General features: G+C 41.8%; 1 protein-coding gene across 1 annotated transcript in view; it reads right to left on the reverse strand.

The window, feature by feature from the left end:
• LOC127528766 (uncharacterized) overlaps positions 1-4854 on the reverse strand; it is a 45701-nt gene extending 40847 nt beyond the window's left edge. Inside the window, exon 1 of the mRNA XM_051929592.1 lies at positions 4403-4854. The gene's annotated coding sequence lies outside the window, so the exon portion shown is untranslated. The remainder of the gene's footprint in view (positions 1-4402) is intronic.
• Positions 4855-10888: the final 6034 nt, after the last annotated feature.

A 10888-nucleotide genomic window follows, 5' to 3' on the forward strand; every position in this document is an offset into this window, starting at 1 on the left:
TGTGAAGAAGCATTGTGAGTTGAGTGGTTAACTGGCCAGACTTATGGAATCTGCCACAGGCTCAGCTCAGTTTCCTTATAAGAGCTATCTACAACATCCTGCCAACCCTCAGACTCTCCAGATGTAATTTGGCATAAAGTAAGCCTGTGACCTATGTGGTGTCACCAGTGCCATTCCCCAACACATATTGTCTGGCTATAAAGTCTCTCTGGAACTTCGTTGGTTCAGGTGGCGGCATGGCCAGGTGCTCAGAAAGCTGTCAGAAGTGTTGGGAAAAGGACTGTTTTATGCCAATCAGAAGAGCTCTTTCTTCAGACAAGGAGATCCCATGGATAGCTCCAGCAGAAAGCCAGCACCAAAGCTTTTGGCACCAGGCATAGAATGAAAGATGGACGTGGTCCTGGGCAGGAGAGATCTGTAACACCTCACTGTAGCCAGCCACAGTGCTGTAGGCTACAGCTGTAAAATCCGCTGCTGGTTGAGAGGACAGTGCCATGAGAGGAAGGGAGTAAAATAAATGCAGAAAAGCCCAATGTTTGCAAGGCTCTGCCCGATTGAGTTTGGAGCCAGAGGATTTGTGGGCCTACTAACAACACCTCTGGTCAAGGACCTGGTTTTTCATGGAGGCAGACTGAAGGCTAAGGAGGGGGGACAAGGCTTGGGAAGTGAGTAACTCCTGAGGAGAAGTAAGTTGCAGTGGGTGTCAGGGAGCCATCCCTGTTCATTACCCACAGATGTGCTGGGCTAGGGGGCAAAATATCAAGGAATGATGATCCCCAGCTGTTGACCCTACAGCTAACTGAACAAGCACTGGTGGTGGTGCGGCAGGTGTAGAGTCAAGCAGGAAATATCTACCTGTATATGTATGACTGTTTCGACACAAGTTTTACAAGTCATGAATGACACTGCTATAATAAGGTTACAGACGCTCTTTTTGGCAAACTGGGTTTGATGTTTGCCATAAACACTGGACCTCATGTAGTCAACAAATGTATTTTTAAACTTTCCATAGAATACTACCTGGGGACTTCGCAAACCTGAAATAATCATCAACATTATTCTTTGTGAGCATTTTTTATAAATTGCTACTCTCAAATAAATCACATTGTTACTGTGTTTTTCAATTAGTCATGAATTTAGCCAGAACAAAAGAGGCATGAGAAGATGTATGGGCTATTTTAGTATACTTTTCAACTTCATTAATGATTTTATGCTCATTTTTGTGCATTACTTCAGCACAACTATCTTAGAAAGATTCACTATGACCCTGGATCATCTCTTTTGTAGGGGAAATGCACAACTTTAGAAACGGCTTTGCTAATACATGGGGACTGATAGATACCAATTATATTTTTAACAAAGGCCTTCCAGAATATTTTTGATCTATGTAGGATAAGACACCACAATCTATATACTAAGAACTTTAATGTACTGAATTATTAAATTTTGTATTGGGCAATACTGGTCCAAGGTACAAGATATTCTTTAAGTATCCTCAAAGCTGGTTCTCACTTTCCCCACAATTGAGTTGATTAAACTGTGGGCTTTAGTTTTTTGTACTGCTACACTGTATTTTGTATTATATTTTGTTCACATAGATTACTAAACTATTTGGACCCACAACAAAAATAAACCATATTCAATCTCCAAACACTACGAAAGATTATAAAATAAATGATACTTGTTTACGTAACAGTCTGTAACGTGGCACAGTTGCTACCTTACAACTACACTGTTGTGGGATCAAATCACAGTTCAAGTCAAGTCAAGTCAACTTTATTTATAAAGCACTTTACATACAACAGCCGCTGACCAAAGTGCTGAACATAGGCTAAAATAAATTTTAAACAAAAACAAAATAATAAATAAGTAAAATAAAATACAATAAATGAAACTAATTAAAACATAGTAAACACAACTAAACAGAGTTAAAACAGAGTAAAATCAACTGCTCACACAGGATCAAACGCCAAACCAAAGAGGTAAGTCTTAAGAGCAGACTTAAAAATGGGCAGTGAGGAGGCCTGTCTAATGTGGATCGGCAGTGAATTCCAGAGCCTTGGAGCCACAACGGAAAAAGCCCTATCCCCCCTGAGCTTTCGCTGAGTCCTAGGCACATCCAGAAGCAGCTGACCAGCTGATCTGAGTGAGCGGGAAGGAGAGTGCATATGCAGCAACTCAGCGAGGTAGGGTGGAGCAAGCCCATTTAAGGACTTAAAAACAAATAAAAGAATCTTAAAATGAACTCTAAACTGAACAGGCAGCCAGTGCAGTGAGGATAACACAGGTGTAATGTGCTCATTTTTTCGCGTGCCAGTTAAAAGGCGTGCAGCAGCATTTTGCACCAGCTGGAGCCGAGACAGGGTGGACTGGCTAACACCAACATACAACGAATTACAATAGTCCAACCGGGTTGTAATGAAAGCGTGGATTACTGTTGTAAATTGATCTTTGGAAAGAATGTTTTTTATCTTCGCCAAACGTCTCAGCTGAAAAAAACAAGATTTCACCACCGCGCTGATCTGACCGTCCAGTCTAAAATCCTCATCTATCCTAAAACCCATATTTGTAATAACAGGTGTACCATATTGTGCAAGGGGACCCAAATCCACAGGAGCAGAAGTAGAAATAGACCCACTGGTGCCCCCAGGACCAAAAACTATAACCTCTGTCTTATTTTCATTAAAATTTAAGAAGTTTACTGCCATCCAAGCTTTCACCTCTTCTAGGCACATAACCAAAGTTTGTATGGAGTAAGCATCCTTGCGTTTGAGGGGTACAGAAACCTGAGTATCGTCTGCATAACAATGGAAAGAAATTTTATGCTTTCTAAGAATAGAGCCAAGAGGCAGGAGATACAAAGAAAATAGCAGAAGACCAAGTATGGAGTTCAGGCACTGTCTGTCTGGAGCTGGTATGATCTTGTGTCTACATGAGTTTTCTTTTGGCTAATTCAGTCGTCCTTGCATATCCAAAAAAATTGACTTGTCACATTAGTAGGCAACTCTAAATATGGCACCATATGAGTGACTGTACCCCATGCCCACTTGGTTCATGCCATATGTTTAATGCTGCCAGGAAGGGTTCTGGAACATCCTGAGCCAAAACTCTACACATAAAATCTTTAAAACTAAAACAATCAATTGGGTGACTTCACCATAGTTTAACTGCTGGAGGACTGCACTGGCTATGGTTTTTCACTGAAATCAATTTTTGATTTAGAGGCCATTATATTTCTCGTATTGAATTTGCCTTTGTACTGGATACCAGTTTGTGCTGTAGTGTAAATGTGCTGTATTTGTTATTAGTGTTTAGTGCCCTGGTTTATGGGTGGAACTGCACTTCATAAGTCTAAACTGTATTGAACTTATTTGAACTACAGGATTACATTACTTCTCATCTAGTTTCCTGCACCTCTGAGGTCACTGTTACCATTCTTGTAATTAAATGCAAATTTTTGCTTTACACTGAACTCTTGCTTATTTACACTGCTTGGTGTTCTACATTAGTACTAAGTGTGAATGTGGAATCGATTAAATTTAACACTGAATGCTAAGAAGTGCAGTTCCTTCAGTGCCACAATCACTTGCCTGCTCATTTACAGGAAACTTACTTTAATGAGCAGACAAACGTGAATAGCCGTGAAGTGCAATAGCTGCTTCAGTGGAACATTTAAAGCCGTCTGCACTGCTTATTGCTAATCAGTATTTGGATACAACAGAGGTAGAATATTCAACACTAAAAAGAAAAGCATAAAAGTAATCAAAGCTTTTAAAGTTATGTTGAAGAATGCAAGTATTTCGGATTTTCTTAGAAACTGTTGTAAGCTTGATTACACTGCACAACAATTTTTTTGAAAAGTCTTGCTTCCTGAAATGTTTTTCTTAATGTAGAATAAGAGAAGAGAAAAAAACTGCCAATTAATTGAGATCAGTGTTATCAGTTGTCACTAATTATGAATGAGGTTGAAGCAAAAACCTGAAGCCACAGTGGGCCCCCCGGACCGACTTTGAGAACCCCTGTGCTAGTCGATCGAAGGGCTACCTGAGAAGTTCATTAAATCTGCGAGCAACCGAAGGGGATTAAACCTGTAGTTGAAGAAAGCTGCGAGATGTTGTCCGGTTAAAACCATAAAGTCAAGGTCGCGCATCGTCTTCTTTCGCTTATTGGTGAGTCATTTTTTAATTCCAACACTGCATGAAATCGATGAAAACAGAGGGTGGAAGATGATATCAATTTTTTTTTTTGTTTTATATATATATATAGCCTTACGAATAAGGAATACCGACGTAGTAACGTGACACTCTTGTTCAAATTCCCTCATTGGCATGCAGCCCAAACCAGCAAGTCTACACCGTTCAAACAATGTTTTAAAAAGCCATGAGCTTCCCCTCGTACTCACCTGGGCTTTTTGTAAAGCTCCTCAGAGTCGGCGGCAGAGCCGTCGGTCCAAAGTCAGTAAGCGCACTTCGTCAGGCAGCCGTGGCGGCAGCTCAGTCCGCGTCAGCAGCCGTCAATCTCACTTGTCGCAGACGCCGCGCCCGTGTTTGGCAGATCACCGCAGCAACTGCCGCGTAGACTTCCCACCGGCTCACTTGTCAGGTTCGTGTCGAGGTGTTTGTAGAATGTGGAATGCTTTCTGTTTCTGTGTGGACGCACGCGCTGAGCCTACGGCTTTTGATAGTGGCGTCAAACTTGGATGAATGTTCCTACTTTAAACAAAATACGTCCCTCGAAACTGTCAAAGACACAATACGTAATGGTAGAAAAGAATAAAGCAAACGATGTGGTGCACACGGAGCTAGAAGTTTCTGTAGAAACAGTCGGTGTGTTTACTGCACTCAAGGACACACTAAAGTCCTCGGTATACAGTAATTATGCTGTTTCTATCTACAGCACTCGCGTAACCGGGTATGGGGGAGGAGTAAGCAGCAAGTGGCCTGCGCCCACCCACGACACCCCTAACCCTTTAAAAAGGGTTCCCCAGTCCTTTTACGCCAACGACCTTTCACATGTTGTACCATAGCCCCCTCTCCCCCGGTATCCTCCATCCCATCAAGCAGAGACTTGTATTAGATCCTTGTTCCTGCTTTCAATAATCGAAGTGTGATTTTGGCAGCGTCTGCTGAAACTCATTTGGAACCCTAGGCGATGTTTGGTTGGGGGAACAGCGCCCCGTGGTGTCCATACTAGGTACTCCGGTGGCCAGAGCACGCACCCCTTCAATTACATACAGTGTCTTTAATGGATTTACTAGCTCTAGCTTTAATCCCCATTCTAAATTTTTTGGACTAGGCACCCTGTGCCACTCCCACTCCCCCAGAAAGATTTGCACTGGGCAGCAGCCGATGTTGCCCATACCTAAACACGCCAATGGATTTTGAACAATGGTAGACCAACATTATTAAACAAAACAAATGCTTTAGTGTAGCAGACTGTTGAAGTACAATATATAAGGGATTAGGTGACACATGATACAGTATATCTAGGCTGTAACATTTATACAGACCTACCTTTTGCAACAATGGAACATTTTAGGTTATGTTTATTTAGGCAATTTTGAAAGCAATTTCTTTTTACACAATTTGAGTAATTTTTTTAATGACTAGCTGTGCTACCTGTCTAAGAGTAGTTGAAATCTATGTAATCAACACAGACCTCAGCATTAACTTTTGCAGTGAACCATTCAATCATATGTCTGTTATATGCCATTTGGTATGGAATTTGTAAAAGCAGTGTTAATGTTTGTGGTGTGTCATCTGTTGGAATGCAGTGCATTTTATTTCTGAAAATGTTTGTGATCCACCATTTTTTGAGATGACAGAAAGATCGCAACTGGACAGATGCAGAGACAGACATACATATATCCTTTTATTAAGGTGAATGTCAATTTTACTCCGTTTTGAAACTGTTGCCCTATCTTCTCAGGTCCTAAATGTGTTACTCCCAAATTTACTACAGCCAACACCTGGCAAGTTCTGAGTGTGTTGATCTTATTTACAGCGATCACACACATTTCCTAGCACAGCTTTTACAGAAAATGCCACACTTGCATACAAATACAGTCCTTCCATCTGACAGTGAGTGTGTGCTAGCCCCAAACACAACACTTACAAATGCAGATACGTGCACTTACCTTGGCAGACAGTATTCACATCCCATTTAAAGCACTGCCTCTCAGATGTGCTATCTGGTTCTTTATCTGATAGTCAATGTGTTGCCCCAATTGCAGCTCAAGCACGCAAACAATTGCAGCACTCACAGATATACAGTACACTGAGCTCCTGGATGGGCAGCACATACACTATGTTGCTCCCAAGTCCAATAATTTCACACAGACTAATGCAAGTGTACAATTTAATTACATATAAATATTAATACATATTAATATAGCCACTCGGGTAAGAACACTTCCCTTCCCATTGTATAGTAATGACGCATTATTTGTGATTAACATTTTTGCATCTTGGAATTCTGTTCATGCCATTTTTGTAACTTCTAAAGCATTTTCATATTTCTCATTACAGTATAATGTTGAGATCACTGTGATGCCATTTGGGATGGCTCTTTTTTTGTTGGTGGTGCCGTTTTTTGGGTCTCTGCCTGACCACAGCCATATTGTTTATGGTCACTATGCCTATTGCCAGTAACGTGACATGTGGGTAAGATGGCATACTGAGATTTATGTATATAAGATAGCAGCATATTGCATTTGTTGTATTAGATTCTTTTTCTAAAACAACACTCGGGGTAAGGAAAATAAGGAAGATTTAGAGACGTGCTTAAATACCTTTTTAGATTATGAAATTGATTTGCATTGTGGGATTTGACATTTTCTTTTGTTTTCTCCTTTTTGGTTTTCTTTATCCCTACCTGTATTTCAGCTTCAATTTTTATTTTCTTTCACAATTTTGTGGTTATTTTTACTATGTTAAAGTGTTGGCCTCATAACGCCAGGAGCCACATTTCCAGATGCTCACTGTTTAAGCAAATAATTTAAAAGACGAGGAGGGTTAACAACAGTTTCCAAAGAAGAGTGCTCATATTCAGCATAACAGTAGGATCAGATTTTATTAAATTAGCGCTCTGTAGGCAGTGCCCTTCTATCACCAAATCAAGTAATGAAGCCTGACAGTGTATTATAGAATCTGCCGTCTGTCTTCACAGCAGTTTTTTTTACCTTTACAATACGGTCAAGTTCAAAGTTTTCTTAGAAATCAAAGCTGTGTCAGTCGTAAAATTTTAAACACAGGAACATGTAAAGAAAAAATCTAATCCGTGTCAGCCTCTGATACCAGCACTGGCTGCCATACACCTCTTGGAGGCCATGTTTGCTCACACAGGTTAGGTAAATTTTTCAAAGCAGACTTAACTTGTTACTTATATGTAGGGTGATCTCTTCATGTTAGACTACCAAAAGATTTGTTCTCCTACAACATACAATACTTAATTGAATCCACCATAAATCCTCTTTATTCTTTAGGTGACTGCAACATACTGTAACTGGTAGATCATGATGTTAAGATAAGGTAATGTTGCTAAGTGATACTGAGCTTGGTGGTTTTTGTTTTTATTGGTAGAATGAAATTAAGAAAATGAATATTAAGGTTTTTTTGCCACAGTTAAAGTCCTCTTTTGAAAGTAATGTTTAAACTTTGACATTTCTTTTTCCATAAGATTGACTGCTAATGGTGGTAACGCTGAACAAACAGACCTTTGTTTCAAATTCTTTATATGTTGTAGATAGGCCTTGTGTGTTAAATAATGCTGTCTCAGGAAAGGTACACTTTTTGTCACCCTAACCCCCCCCCCCCCCCCATATATTATTACTAGTCGATACACTTAATTCATGCATTGTACATATTGCTATACAAATTTTGTGATACTGTGCATTCTCTGAAAATTGTACAAAAAAAAATTGGAAAAAAATTCGAAGCAATAAAAATCTAAATTCAAAATAAATATTAAAAATCTTACAAATGTATAATATGAAAGTGAAGGCAGAATGAACCTCAGCTGTATCGCCACTCTTACACTCTTCTTTTGGCTGTTTCAAAGTCTGCTGAATTGAAGACTCGTAACTAGTGAGTAAAGGATAGTGGTGAATGTTCAGATCAAAAAGACAGTCCCATATACCTAAACCCCCCCCCAGTGGGCATTACTATAAGTGTTTTTGAAACTGTGACTCTTCAGTGCTTTTAGATCAAGGCACTTTTTTAAAATTGCAGTGTGTGATGTCTCAGTGAGGGAGACATTCTATTTGAAATTTTGCTTTGTGGTTGATAGGTGCCCACAAAGTGACTCTCCTCTGGTCATGAATGGCTTCAACGTGAGTACTGGCACCAACAGGCTGACTATAAGCCGCTTTGTTGGATTTGGGACTCCAATACTGGTGGTGCTGTGAAGGAGATCACCCACATCCTCTTGGGCAAGCCCTCAAGGCTCCTACATAACTACAGGGTCTACAGAAGTGTCCAGTTTTTTTAATTCTGACCACAGACCTGTTGTTACTACTCTGAAGATCCAGCTTAGTTTCAGTAGGCTACCACCAACTAGGAGAATGAGACTGGACTTGGCCAGACTCCAAGATCGGGCTGTTTCTAATGAGCTTGCACACCGTTTGTGTGAGGAACTTGCAGACTTGGTTGCGAATGCTAATCTTAATGATGAGGGAGACCTTCCGTGACAAGACCGTGAAGGTTGTTGAGAATTGTGTTGTTGACGGCAGAAGGAGGAATTTCATCTCACAGGACACTCTGGATATTATTGAGAGTAGTTGCAGCACATGGCTTGATAGCAAACTCCAGCCTGCACCAAGAACTGAGAAGGATGGCTGCAAGGGCTCTGAGGTGTTTGTTAGAGGAATCTGTGAGAAAGTGACACCCCATCTGTAGTCTATCGACTCGCATCCTGCTTACAGAGGAATTGAAGCATTACGCACATTCAAATCTGTTCCTCGGAGAGTCGTAGTCAGAGCAGGTGATGGAACGATCCTCAAGGATGATGCAGCTGTTGTGACCCACTGGGCTAGCTACTTTGAGCAGCTGTTTAAAGCTAATCCTCCGGCTAAGACGTTGGACATTTCTGGGTCCACGGTTCTTGAGGCAGATCCCCCAATTAGCTGTGAACGACCCAATCTCACTGAGATTGCATAGGTGGTGAGCCAGCTGAGGGTTGGGAAGGCTGCAGGATCTGTGGTATCCCAGGTGAACTTCTCCAGGATGGTGGTAAGGTTGTCCTCCGGGCATTGTAAGCAATCTTTGCTTCCTTTTGGAAGATGGGTGCCATCCCAACTGAATGGCAAACGGGACTTGTCATCCCGGTCTGGAAAGGGAAGGGTGATTGCTTGGATTGTGGCAAGCACAGGGGGATAACACTGCTCTCGGTGCTGGGTAAGAACTTGATAGGGTCATCCTCAACAGGATCCATGATCACTTGCTCGCCTACCAGAGACCAGAGCAGACTGGTTTTATGCCTAAGAAGTCTACCATCGACCCCATCTTTGCACCGAGGGTTCTCATCAAGCGCAAATGCAAATATCGGCAGAGTTTCTTTGCAGCCTTTGACTTTCATAAAGCATTTACCTCAGTTGATCAAACTGCCCTGTGGGACATCCTGAGTCTTTGTGGGATACCCCTAAACCCCCCCAGGGGGAGTTGCTGGATGTCATTGCTGGCCTGTATACTGGTACTGTGAGTGCTATGCAGAGTGGAGGCAGAACCTCTGTTTTTGCCAGTTTGATCTGTGGTTTGCCAGGGGTGTGTTCTTGCTTCTTCTTGTTCAGTGCTTGCATGGACTAGGTGTTGGGCAGGGCCATGGGGTTCCAGCAGCTGTGGGGTATCTATTTGTGAGGAAAGATTCATTGATCTCGATTGAGTCATTAGATGCTCTGATCAGGGCTCTTAATGAGGAGTCTGAGTGTCCTGGAATAAAAACCAAGATTCACAACTTTTAATGACCTCTTGGGCACAGCCATTAGCAGTGTGTCTGCAGAGAGAGTGTCGACCGTGGCAAGAGCTTTACATACATCAGCAGCAACTTTCATGTCTCTGGTGATTCTTCCTACGAAATCAGGGAGCGCATTAGGAGAACAGGGCTGGTGGGGAGGTGTCAGGTCATCTCGAGTCATGAGGTCACTGGAATGGGATTTGTGATGCTCCCTATATTTTTGCAAAAGGGCGAAGTTCCAAGTCTTTAGAGTCCTGGTGTTTCCTGTTTTGCTATATGGTTGCGAGACATGGACTCTATCCAGTGATTTGCGTTGAAGACTGGACTCCATCAGTACTGTGTCTCTTCAGAGAATTCTCGGGTACTGCTGATTTGACTTTGTGTTGAACAAGCAGTTGCTCAGAGAGTCCCAAATGAGGCACATTACCTGCATTGTGAGGGAGCGTCAGTTATGGCACTGTGACCATGTGGTCAGATTTCCTGAGGGTGATCCGACTCGCAGGATCCTCTTTGTTGAGGACTTGTGTGGCTGGACCAGGCCATGGGGACGCCCACATAATACCTGACTGTGGCAAATGGATGGTCATTTCTGGATAGTGGGACTGGACCACTTGTCTATCTGTGGGTTGCTAACTGGGATCCCAAGCTGTTTTGTTGTGTGGTGGGTGTGGCAATGCGCTATACCATTCATGCTTCCCAACCTGACCTGAAACTTACACTGTTTCACGTTTACCAATCTACACAGCAAGTGTGTACGGTCAGGATAGCAACTTTCAATTTGAAAGCATGCAGTTTCAAATTGTTAGAACGTGTAACAGGAGCTGTCAATGGTTATACTAGGGGTGTGCAGTACACACATAGAAATGTGCTTGACCAAGATAGAAATGACACAACTTGTTACAGCTAAATTTGAATGTTTACATGCAGTTAAGTAGCATAT

This window comes from Erpetoichthys calabaricus, chromosome 7 (genome assembly GCF_900747795.2).
Source record: "Erpetoichthys calabaricus chromosome 7, fErpCal1.3, whole genome shotgun sequence".
NCBI lineage: Eukaryota > Metazoa > Chordata > Cladistia > Polypteriformes > Polypteridae > Erpetoichthys > Erpetoichthys calabaricus.